This window comes from Aphis gossypii, unplaced genomic scaffold, assembly GCF_020184175.1.
Source record: "Aphis gossypii isolate Hap1 unplaced genomic scaffold, ASM2018417v2 Contig00628, whole genome shotgun sequence".
Lineage (NCBI taxonomy): Eukaryota > Metazoa > Arthropoda > Insecta > Hemiptera > Aphididae > Aphis > Aphis gossypii.
The window spans coordinates 38,852-51,395 of record NW_026083201.1 but is presented as its reverse complement, the minus strand read 5'-3'; the positions used below and the strand labels follow the sequence as shown (position 1 = coordinate 51,395).

General features: G+C 27.5%; 1 pseudogene; it reads left to right on the top strand.

Moving 5' to 3' along the window:
• The first annotated feature begins 10,046 nt into the window (after positions 1-10,046).
• Positions 10,047-10,856, top strand: LOC126554870 (uncharacterized; annotated as a pseudogene).
• The last annotated feature ends 1,688 nt before the right edge of the window (positions 10,857-12,544 follow it).

Genomic DNA, 12,544 nt, shown 5'->3' with positions numbered 1-12,544 from the left:
ACTTAAAAAGATAATGTTTTTTAAATTTTCAATGACCTAATGAAGAAAATATGTTTATTTTACGTTAAAGTCGTAATTTTGTTATATTAATATAATAAAGAATAATTCTCTGTTATTTCCAAAAAAATATTGTTACTTGGAACAATAATCACACCATTTGGCACTTAGAGTTTTAATATTATATGATTTGGCACTTGGAACTGTCATTAGCAAATGTTTAATTTTAACTAATATTAAATGATAATTATAATAAATGAACTTAACTAGGCTATAAATGTTGTGTATATATATAATATATATTTTTACACAATATTATAATATATTATATTGAATGTTGTATTGTTATTTGTGTTTCCTGGACATTTTGGTTTTTTGGCACATAGAACGTTTGACACATTCGCTCTTCTTATATCCTAACTCTACCCATATCCTACAACCTCTTAATGTGGTAGTATTTGGTCCACTAAAGAGGAAATGGAAAAGAATTTTTAAACAGTGGCGGATTGAAAATGATAAAGAAATTTCCAAATTTGATATACCCTTAGCTTTGTCTGGCATTATTAACAATTCAGAAATGAAAACAAACGTTGAATTCGGATTTAGAGCAACTGGTTTGTACTCATTTGACTATAATAGTGTTGATTATTCTAAAATAATTGTCCGGACAAATCAATTGAGACGGATTGATTTAAATGTTGAAAATCTAATGTCCCATTTAGTTTTTATAGAAAACAAAATATTTAAAATTGATGTAGATCTATTAGGTAAATTTAAAAGAGCTAAAAGAGGAGATTATGCATGGGATGGAAACGAGGAAGCTGTATTATTATTCAAATTGTGGCTAGAAGTTAAAAATGATATAAAGAACTATGATCACGTTAGTACTTCTACACCTGTTTCATCACCACCTATTGATTATCAACTGAGCCCAACAAATTATAATAGACCAACTACTTCCAATCAAACATCAGAACAAACAAACTTAACATTATACAAGGATTCACTTTCTAATGAGAATGCACTACCAAACAATGGCATGAGTCAAAGACACGTCATCAATCACATCTGAATCTCAGCAGTCTGTAAGATCAGAACCAAGTAGTATTATAATGTCAGCCAAAAGATCTCTGCAAAATGTTTTTGATGATATAATTAAGTGGCCAGTACAAAAAGAAACTACATCAAAAAGAAAAAAGAATATACACCGAGTGTAATAACATCTAAAAAATGGATAGAATATTATGAGTTAAGAGATCAAGAAAAATTAGATAAAAAAATAGAAAAGGAAAAAAAAAAAAAGCTGCGCAGGAAAAAAAGAAGAAGATTGAGCAAAAAAAAAAAATAGAAAAAGTAAAATTAAAAGAATTAAAAAAGATAGAGTTGGCTGAATCAGATGAAAGTTCAGAATTAAATGATAGTTGGTGTTCTAGTCAAAGCGATGCTAGTGAGTCACTTGCCATTCCATTGGGACAATTGGATTTGGTTTCAAGTATTACAGATCTTAAACCTGGTGAATATATTCTAGTTAAATTTGAATCTAAAAACAAAAAAAAGATTACCTACAAGTATGTTGCAACAGTTCAAAAATTAATTGAAGATACAGATGTTGAGATACAGTGTTTTGAGGCTGTGGACGAAGAAAATACTGAATATATTCCAATAGAAAATAATATATCTATGGTTGAGTTAAAAGATATTATAGGAAAACTACCTTACCCTGAACTTAGGAAAAGTGGTAGACAACTTAAGTCAGTATTTCCTGGAGTTGTTGATACATTTGAAAAATGTTAAAGGTATTTAAATAGGTACTGCGTATGAAATATTATGTTTTTATTCCTACTGAATTTGTTATTTACTTTTTACTTGTTTGAATATTATTATGTTATATTATCTACCATGTCTAAACATTTAATTTTTTATACTGAAGATATTTAGCTAAGTATATTCTATTTTAATTGAAAAACTATATTTTATATTTAATTGTTTTTATTATGAAATCAAAATCAAAAGTTACAAGTTGTTCAATATTAAGTTTGTCATTGTTTTTTATATAAGTATTTATGTATATACCAACAGAAATCCTAAGACTGGATAAAAATATTAATAGACTGTTTATGAATTAATGTTATTATGATTTTATTGTTACTGAGTTTTTAATTTTATAGGTATATACCTACCTAATTGTTCAGAATGAAATTTTGTATTTTTTTTTTAATTAAAAAGTGACAATTAGTATACCTACCTAAATTGTATTATTTATACTATGAAATCTTTAACAAAAGTTAGGTTTAAGTTGTTCAGAATAAATTTTGGTATAGTTTTTATAAATGTTTACCTTTATATTAGGTATATACCTAACAACATTTTTTTTTTTTATTGTTATATTAAAAAAGTTGTTCTCTTACTTATTGACTTTAATTTTATTCAAAGATTTTTTAATAACCAGAATAATTACAGATATTATTAAAACAAATTGAACAAATATAAAAAATGGCCATAGGTGGAGAAAATTGGTGTCCATAGCTGGTGTAATGGTGGCCATAGAAGGTGAAAATGAATTTAAAAAAAATAAAAATTATATCTTTATAAGTATTTCTCTTAAGGCTACAAAATTTTAACCAAGTGTTAAGTCAGTTGTAAAGTATGCATGGTTAAATTTTCAATATAATTAGATAAATATGAGCAAAATAACAGTGATAAGTGTATGAAAAAATTCTTAAGGTGGCCATATATTACAGTTAACCACAGTGTAAATTTTAAAGACCCTGAGACAGGCGCACACTCCAACACAATTGAGAGCACATGGCGCCATGCTAAAGTTACATTACCTAACTATAAAAGAAAAAAATAATTCTACGGTGGGTACCTGGCAAAATATATGTTCATGAAAAAATGTCGAAATCATGAACTAGACCCTACCGTAGAATTTTTTAATGCTGCTGGATCATTCTACGGCGTAGATCTTGAGGTACAGGGTGAAGAACAACAACAGGAAGACGATTACTGTATAATTATCTTATTTATTTATTTATTTACAAGTGTATTAGAAAAAATGCAATTAAAACCGGTAGTATATTATTTTTATGGAGCAGGAAATGCAAATAAAAATGCAATTAATAAATTATATTAAAAAATTCAAAAGATATTTTTCACTCTTCGGGGATTGAACTTTAATAATGTTCTTGGTCACAGTGTTTTCCACTGCACTACAACTTATTATTTACAATTAAAATAAAAGTTAGTTATTTAGCATGTTTTGTAATATTGATAACTTTTGAACGGCAAATTTCCGCAAATTTTTTCAAACAGTTTTGAATTCAGCATGAAAAAACACGTATTTTGAAGAAAAAAAAATTGAAAAAACAGGGTGTCCGGTAAAGTAGATTTATACCGTAATTACATATTAAAATTTCTGATTTCCATTAATTAAATATATTATCAAGTTAATAAACTAACAGATTAATAATTAATTTAAGTGTACTATATAAATATTATAAACATATTTTATATTATACATACTAAAATACACATAGAAACTACCTAGTTATAGTTTTATAAGAAACTTTTATAACAAATATAAACAGAAATTTATTTTTATTTCCAGATTATTAAAGACTTTGAATTATGTTACTCAGACACGCATGAACAATTTAAGGACTGGAATTGTTTCTTGAATAATTGGGATATATTTGTCGTAGGCCGTATGGAAAATTAGATTTTTTGCAAAAAGACTAGGCTCTTTGCAATGGGGTAGCCCGTTTGCGAATCACTTATTATTTTTCCAAACAGCCTGCTGTTTTTAAGGCTCATTGCATACAGACTAACAGCAGTTAGGCCTTTTAAGAATTACAATCATAATAACAATGAATATTATATGGTAGTTTATTACTGATTATACTTATTACATAATTTAAATTATATTATTTTAAGGGTTATTGATAATAACACAGTACATTATAATATGTAACATGTAAACTGAATAATTATATACGGTAGGTATTTTGAATATCTAATGGTCCACGATCTACTTTTTTAATATTGACTAAAACATAACTTCCTAGTTCCTACTCATACACTGTATCGCAATAGCGTATTTATAAAATCATATCAATCGTATAGATTTCAAATTTTTGGTTTTTACCTACATTAGTATACTACATTACAACCGACTATTTTAGAGATTTAGATACGGATTGACGACGTATACCTAATAGTTGATGGAATCTACAAGATAATGACTAATCAGTAGATTAGATTATAAATTTTCATTGTACCTATTTTTGTCAACATACTGTAGGTAGGTACATACTACAGTACCCACTATACGTTAGTAAACCCAGTGTATTTCATCGAGTGCGTTAATACTTACGAGTGCATAATATGGAAAATGTAACAGTAGTGAACAAATTTAACAATGAAGTTACTAATTATTATAAAAATAAAACGAACGCAGTTAAACAACCATGGACAATAGCTACAATATCCGATGCTGTTTTTGAAATAGCAGCTTCTAAAATACCAAAAAATCTAATTTTCCATACGGCCTACGACATATTTACTACTAAGCTTTTAAAAATTAGAAAAAGTTCTATTAAAAACAAATATGCTTGTAATCTCTTATCAGTATTAGATTTGGCTAAATTAGGTAAATGAAAGTATGTATAACAATTTATTTTTTACTAAACTACAATTATAACTTTAATGTTAACTCAATATATACATGTAACCAAGGAGGATGTGTGAGAGATTTTCGAGGGTCTGAAAAATTCAGAAAGCACTTAATGGTAGTTCATTCGCAGAATATTGAAACAATTAATTTGGATACCCCAGTGTTACAATTTACTAATGATTTAAATAAATCTTCATTCGAGCATGAATCAAATCAAATTTGTAGTGCAGCTAATACAACATCTAGTGCGTCTTATTATAATATTATTATTAATTGTGTATTAGAATTTATTACCTACCAGCTTGTATACAAAACCAACTGTAACAGAAATCCTAATACAGAAAATAATAGATGGAGTATCCATGTTATTTTCCAGTGAACTTATTTTACATTGAAAAAAAAAAGTCATGTCTCTTTTAGAAGTGTGCAGTATTTCTAATATTTCTGATAAAAATGAAATTATATCAATGTTTAATGACTTGGAAAACCCTTTTTTTTTTCTTTTTTTTTTTTTTTTTTTTTTATTTGAAAATTTACAATCTGTATTAACAAAACACAATGAGTAAATGTGATAATATGTACAACACAATATAATATAAAGATAGTGACAGGATAAGGGAGACCATCCAGTGATAGAACCCTTCAGATTTAAATTTATAAATTAAAAAATTTTTTTTTTTTTTTTTTAGATCATAAAAGATCACGACACCAGCGTCTTTTAAGACGTCGAGGGGGGTTGTCGGGAAGTGTACGTGATGATAAGTGGGAGATAAGAGGATTATGGTGTAGATGTAGTTTTTTGTGAAATTTGGTGTAGTATTGTTTAGTTAGATGTTCAACCGTTTGTATTTTTAAGTCCTTGTGAAGTGTATTATTTGTTACGTACCATGGGGCAGATGTTATGAGACGGAGGGATATGGACTGGAATGCTTGGATGGTTTGTAGTTGGGACGGTTTGGCACAACCCCAAATTTGAGAGCCGTAGGTCCATATGGGTCTTAAAAATCCTAATAAAAAAACCCTTTTTTAAACTTGAAAACCGAATATCAACGAATGAAATATTTTGAATCTAATAAGTTAATTTTTAAATCTAAAACAATAGTATTGGGCTTTACTCCTAAAAAAAAGAATGTTTCAGGTATAGATAGACAAATTATGGTACCAGTCCAATGGCACTTGTTACCCATTAAACAAAATTTAAAACTGTTCTTTGAACTTCCAGGAGTTTATAATAAAGCCTCAGAGTATACTGAAAATACTATGAAACAAAAAGATATTCTTATATCATTTTTAAATGGTAGTATTTGGAAGTCGATTAAGTGTAAATTTGTTGACAAAGTAGTTTTTCTATTTTTCTTTACTACGAAGATGCTGAAATGGGAAAACCATTAGGGTCACATTCAGGAATCCATAAAATGGGATGTGTTTACTATACAGTACCTGCTTTCCCACCAGAATATTTATCATCCTTAGATAACATATTACCCGCTTTTTTATTTCATTCTTCCTACCGAAGAAGTTCAAAGTTTAAAAACAAAACTATTATTGCTTCTCTAATTAAAGTATTTATAGATTTTCAAGAAAACGGAATCAATATTTCAGTAAATTCAGTTAATATGCAGGTATATTTTGTTCTTGGATTAATGCTGGGGGATAACTTGGGTCTCAATTCTGTACTTGGTTTTGTAGAAAGCTTTTCAGAAAATTATTGTTGTAGAATTTGTAACTCCCACAAATCAAGCCTTCAAAAAATGCTCTTTGAAAGTACTGAATGTCTTAGAACAGCTGAAAATTATGAATTAGATGTCTTAAAAGACAATGTATCCGAAACAAAATAATTATTTATATAAGTGGCTTTGTTTCTCATAAATTAACCAGTAAAATAAAGTGTGAAGTTTGTTTATTAGCATTAATTGATAGAAAAGAAAACTTTTTAAAATCACTAATTAATTTAAAAGATAATGGAGGATTAGTTTATCCAAGTAATGATATGATTGATATTTGTGTTCAGACAGAAAAAACTATGAGAACCTTAGGTTTAAATAATTTGAAAAATTTAAATAAATTACATATTCAGAATAAAACACTTAGTTTTTTTATCGATGATTCTCAAATTTTTAATAATGTACAGTTTCATAATGAAAATGATCCATTTAATAACCATACTATACGTTTAATCAAATCTATTATAACATGTTATTATGACTTAAAAATGAATTACATATGTAAAAAAAAAAAATGAAACAGATTTCCTACGAACATGGTATAATAAAATGGTCATTTTTAAAGGTCAATAATTTAATAATTATTTTTTTTTTTTAACTAGAGTTTTATAAGCTAATATATAATTTATTAATGTTTATTTGATAAAACTGTATTCATAAATAATAAATACTAGAGTACCCCTAGTTAATTACACTTAGTTATCAGACTTCCTAAGTTTCATAATGTCTTAATTTATTTAATTATTTAACTATTATATTATATTGTTTTTTAGTTTGTTCTCCTTGCACAGATGATGACGAGACGGTTATGTTTAATGATCTTGAATTTTCTATTACATTTTCTGATAACGAATGGCAAGCTATTAAGCCTAAAACTAGAACATATGAGGAAAAACAAGGTCCAAGAACATATCAAATAATGTCTCCCTATGAATGGACTAATATCGTACAAGAACATTTCTTTATGCACATAAGACTTCCATGTTGTCTAGTGTTTAAAAAGTCTTACGTTAATGTAAATTACGGGACATACATACCAGTACGTGGTCATTGTTCTGATTGTGGTTCAGTTTTTGAAGGATTTATAAAACAAATTCCTGATGAAGATTCTAGGTAAGATAATACACAATTATGTTTGTATATTCAATAATTTGATATTAATGGCGCAAGCAGATAAAAGTTAAAAAAAAACAGTCATAACAAGTTAACTTATGAAAAATATACTATAATAAATATAGGGAGGCGAATACTTTTTTTATACTTATCTACCCCTAATTAATATAATTCTTGTGTGTGCCATTGATGAATATTTAGATTGACCATTGTGATACTAATGTAATATATATCTTATTGTGTATAAGAAGTAAGAACCTTATACCTATATGATATATGCCTAATTTAAATATTAAACACATTAATTGTTATTTTTTTTGTACAGAGTAATAATGGAATGTAAATATTCTGGTTCCTATAATATCTCACATTCAAAAAAACGCAAGTTAATGGGCACTCAAAAAATCCGTGCTGTAGCAGCAACGCTTGATAAACATATTGATCCTTCAGTTTTCAGCTGCATGGAAGCAAAACGTTTGATGAAAGAGGGTAAGGGTAATTTAAATTATATTTATTCTAATTATTGCACATATTGTAATTTCTTTAAAACCTTGTCAATTTACATTCATAAAATACAATGTTTTCAAAACAAAATTAAGAAAAAATTTTAGTATCTACCGTTAGATAAGTTTTTATTCTTCAAAATGTTGAAAAGATGTATTATAATAATATAATGTTATACATTTAATAAACAATAAAACCACAGCGTACCTAACAAAATATATTTTTAGGAGATTCTATCCCAGCTCAAATACCAAACAATCAAACTTTGAGAACAGCTAAGAGTAGAGCAATAAATTCCGAACGATTTCATTCTAACCCAATAGTTGCTGTAAATATTATGAAATATAGTGAATCTTATTGCTCAATTATTCGAAACGTTGGATACGATGGGTTTTTTGTTCATTTTTGGAGCAACCTGCAACTACAGATATATAAAGAATGTTATTCTAGAGTCAAAATACCAACTATGTCATTTGATGCAACAGGTGGATGTTGTAAGAAAATTAAAAGGTCGAATGTTGATCAAAGTAGTCATCTGTTTTTTTATGAAGGTGTTATGAAAATAAAAGGTAAAACATTTACTGCACTATCAATGATTTCAGAACAACATGATACATTATCCATATACTCTTGGTTGGATCGTTGGCTTAGATATGGCATTAAACCACCAAAAATGATTGTGTGTGATCAATCATTAGCACTAACGTCAGCCATCGTTCAATCATTTACACAATACAAATCACTACAGGAATACTTAGAATCATGTTACAAATTAATTTTTAATCCAAATGATAGAACTTGCTCTGTACCCACATGCTATATTAGAAATGATGTAAACCATTTTATTCATTTAATAACCAAATGGATTTCTTTGAAAAATGTTAAGTTTGCTCGAACAAAATCACTGTTTGTGAGATCCATGGTACTATTAATATTCTGTAATTCAATTGAAGGAGCCAATAAAATACTGAAAGCTATTTTTAATGTAGCTTTGAGTCAATATGATGGTCATGTTTTAATATCAAATAAACAATCAACAGAAGATACTATAGGTGCCTCAAGTAAAAAATATCTGCAATCTTTGATTTCCAATAAAATGTCATACTTGCAAGAGTATGATACTTTTATTAATGAAAATAGTACAGCTAAAGAACTTTCCGAAGAAGATCATGATTTTGAAGACTTACGTCAAGATTTTTTTTGGTTCATTTGAGATTTGGGCATCATCAATGGCTGAGCAATGTAAAATAGAAGTTCAAACAAATAAAGGTGATACTGACAATGCACAATATACTCCAGAAATTTTACCTCTTATAATTAAGGCCATGAAGTTATATCCTTGTTGGTCAGGTATCATGAGACAACATTTGGTTTTGGAGAAGCTTCTGCTTCCAGTGCCCGAATAAAAATTAATTTCAATTAACTTAAAAATAGAGTTTTTAAAAGTAATAATTTACCATTAAGAATTGATACATTTTTAGACAAGATTATTTCTTATTATAAAGGCGATCACTTACTGATTCAAAATAATATTCCGCTTAAAAAAATATATGGCACTAACGCAATTCCTTCAAATCAATCAAGTGATTCTGACAATAAAAATCAGAATCTAAATACTGAGTATAAAAGAGTTTATGAAATTCACATAGATACAGTAACACTTGATAAATATCCAAATACACGTGTAGAATGTAATACAGAAACAAATGCTGAAGAACAATGGAAAAATAAAGAGAAGTCAACAACATTTAAAAATAGTCTATCAAAAAATCTTACCTTAATTCACAGGAAGGATTTGAAGACCCTGATGTCAAAAAAAGTATCAAAAAAAACAAATTATATTTTTAAAAAATGGAAATACTTTTAATAACAAGCCTCAGACAATAAAAAACATAGAAAAAGATATATTAAGAAATACTTGTTCCGTTGATTCTATATTAACATCTTTGGTCTATGCAGCTGCAGACAATAGTAACTATCTCTCATTCTTGGTAAAACATGAAAAATCTGACAGAACAGCAAAATTTATAACTAGAATGTAAAGTACAACAAATTCAAAAAAAACTAGTTTGTGTAAAGAACGCATAGAATTATTGGCACTGCATTACCTATATAATGATAAAGAGCATACTCTAGTAGGTAATATATAACTAATTGATGTTATGGGAACATTAACATCTACAGCAACAAAACTATTCAACAAATTGCCATCATATACAAAATTGGATGTTTGCAAAAATATGTTATGTCCTAATTATATGACTGTACAAAAATACCCGGTCCTTTCGTTATGTGCTTTTGATGGTTACATTAATTTACAAGAAGAAATTGAAAAATATTTTTCTACTGTAAAAGAAACAGACTGTATTGAATGTCCATCAAGAAGAAAACACACAATCAATGCAAAATCCCATTTATTAATTGAGCTTCTGTCACTTCCAAAAGGTAAAATAAATTATCTTCATACTTTAAAATTATTATATATTACTAAAATTCCTAAAAAAAATTGATTTACCAACTTGAATTTTGTAGAACTTGAAGCATCGACAAGTTATGGAGACATTACTGAAATCTGTAATGTTCCACAAAATTATGCAAAAACAGTTTTATGGGACTTGGAGGAAATACCAAAAATATTAATAATAAGAACCAAAGAATACTATCTAAGAAGTGCAATCGTATTTGTAAGTGGGGATCGCTCTGGTCTAAGAGTATCCACTGGACATTATAAGTCAATAATACGGCGAGACAATGATCAGTGGGAAGTGTATGATGACCTTAAAGAAACAATTACAAACCCTCATAGAAATAAACAAAATATAGAATTTTTAATATACACTGTATAAAGTTTTTGATGAATTGTATTTATTTTTTTATTTTTTCATAACTTTATAACCTACTTAAAATATTGTAGCACAGACATTTGATATCAAAAAGATAGAGCTAGATTAAAATTGATAATTGTATTGATGGTATAAAAGGTTAGACGGAAATTGAGAAGATGTTGATTATCTGGAGAGCAATAACCAAAAGGAAAAAAATAAAATAAACAGTTCTGTGCTTAGGTAGAGAATGACATCCAAGAAAAAAGAAAAAGAAAAAAGTTTAAAAACAAGTAATAACATAGATGATCTAGAATCTAAAATTAAACTATAAAAAGGGAAAATAATTTAGTACATAATAAAAGAATTGGGTTAAATTAATTATCAACAGAAGTTAAAGGTGGTAAACTATAATAATTGATAATGGGGAAATATTTGAATTTTTTTGCTCCGACTTTTAAGAACCCCACAAGTCACCCTTGGTTTGAGAATTGGACAAAATAAAGTACAAGACGAATTTAAATTTTAAAATCGGATTAGGATTTATTAACAACATTACTTGGTTTTTATCGAGACGATTTTTAATATTCAGAAACTGTCAATGTCACGATTAAAAATATAAATAAAAATATCGTATTTTATATTTATTGATAGCACAGTTGAAAAATATATTTTCAAATCGCCTCGACAAATTTAAAATCAGGCCTTGCACTGTTAAGCATTGAAATTGACTAACTAAGATCATTGGATTTTTCACAAGTAAGTTGTTGAAAAAATTGTGGCAATTTTAATCGTTTTAATCAATTTCAATTGTAGCAAAAACAATTATTATTTAAGTTCTGTATAATATATATTATGACTAGGGCTCGGGACTTAATGCATTTGCTTATTTTGATGGATTGACTTAAAATGTAGCAGAGTGCTATGGAAGTGTCATATTAAAACACGTTCAATTATGAAATTTGAAAGTGCTTTTTTTTACTTTTTTCAACGATTTTTTAAAAAGATACTTATTTCCAGTTTTTTTGCGACTATTTTTGCTTTTTTGACCAGTTTTCCTACTTTTTATAGTATTATTGTACATTTATTTATTTGAGGGTTGTACGGGTAACGTTACCGCAACACCCGTAAGATGAAATTGGAATTTGAAGGGGTTTGAGGGTTGTACAAAATTTAATTTTGGTTGTACAAAATTGTACAAAATAAAGTACATAATACTGTACGGTTTAAAGTTGAAATTTGTGAAAAACAACTGATCCGGGTGCTGGGGTAACGTTACCGCAGCACCCGTAAGATGAAATTGGAATTTGGAGGGGTTGAGGGTTGTACAAAATTTAATTTTGGTTGTACAAAATTGTACAAAATAAAGTACATAATACTGTTTGAGTATAATTAACGATTTCGAAAGTACGGGTGATGGGGTAACGTACCTGGTTGCATGCCTGTAGCTATCCAATATGCTATTGCATTGGTGTAACGTTCACTTGTTTTTTTATCCAACTTCTTAAACACATTCGTAATTTTGGATTGTTTAAGATTCACACTTCTAAAAATATAAATTAAACAAAATTATTTAAATTCATATCTATATGGCTATATAAATATATATTTTAATAATAATATTTACTTTGTACATAGATGAGTAGATACGTTCAGTACACTTTTTGATTTGATCAAATATTTGTATTATTATTCTTAATAAATATTAAAAA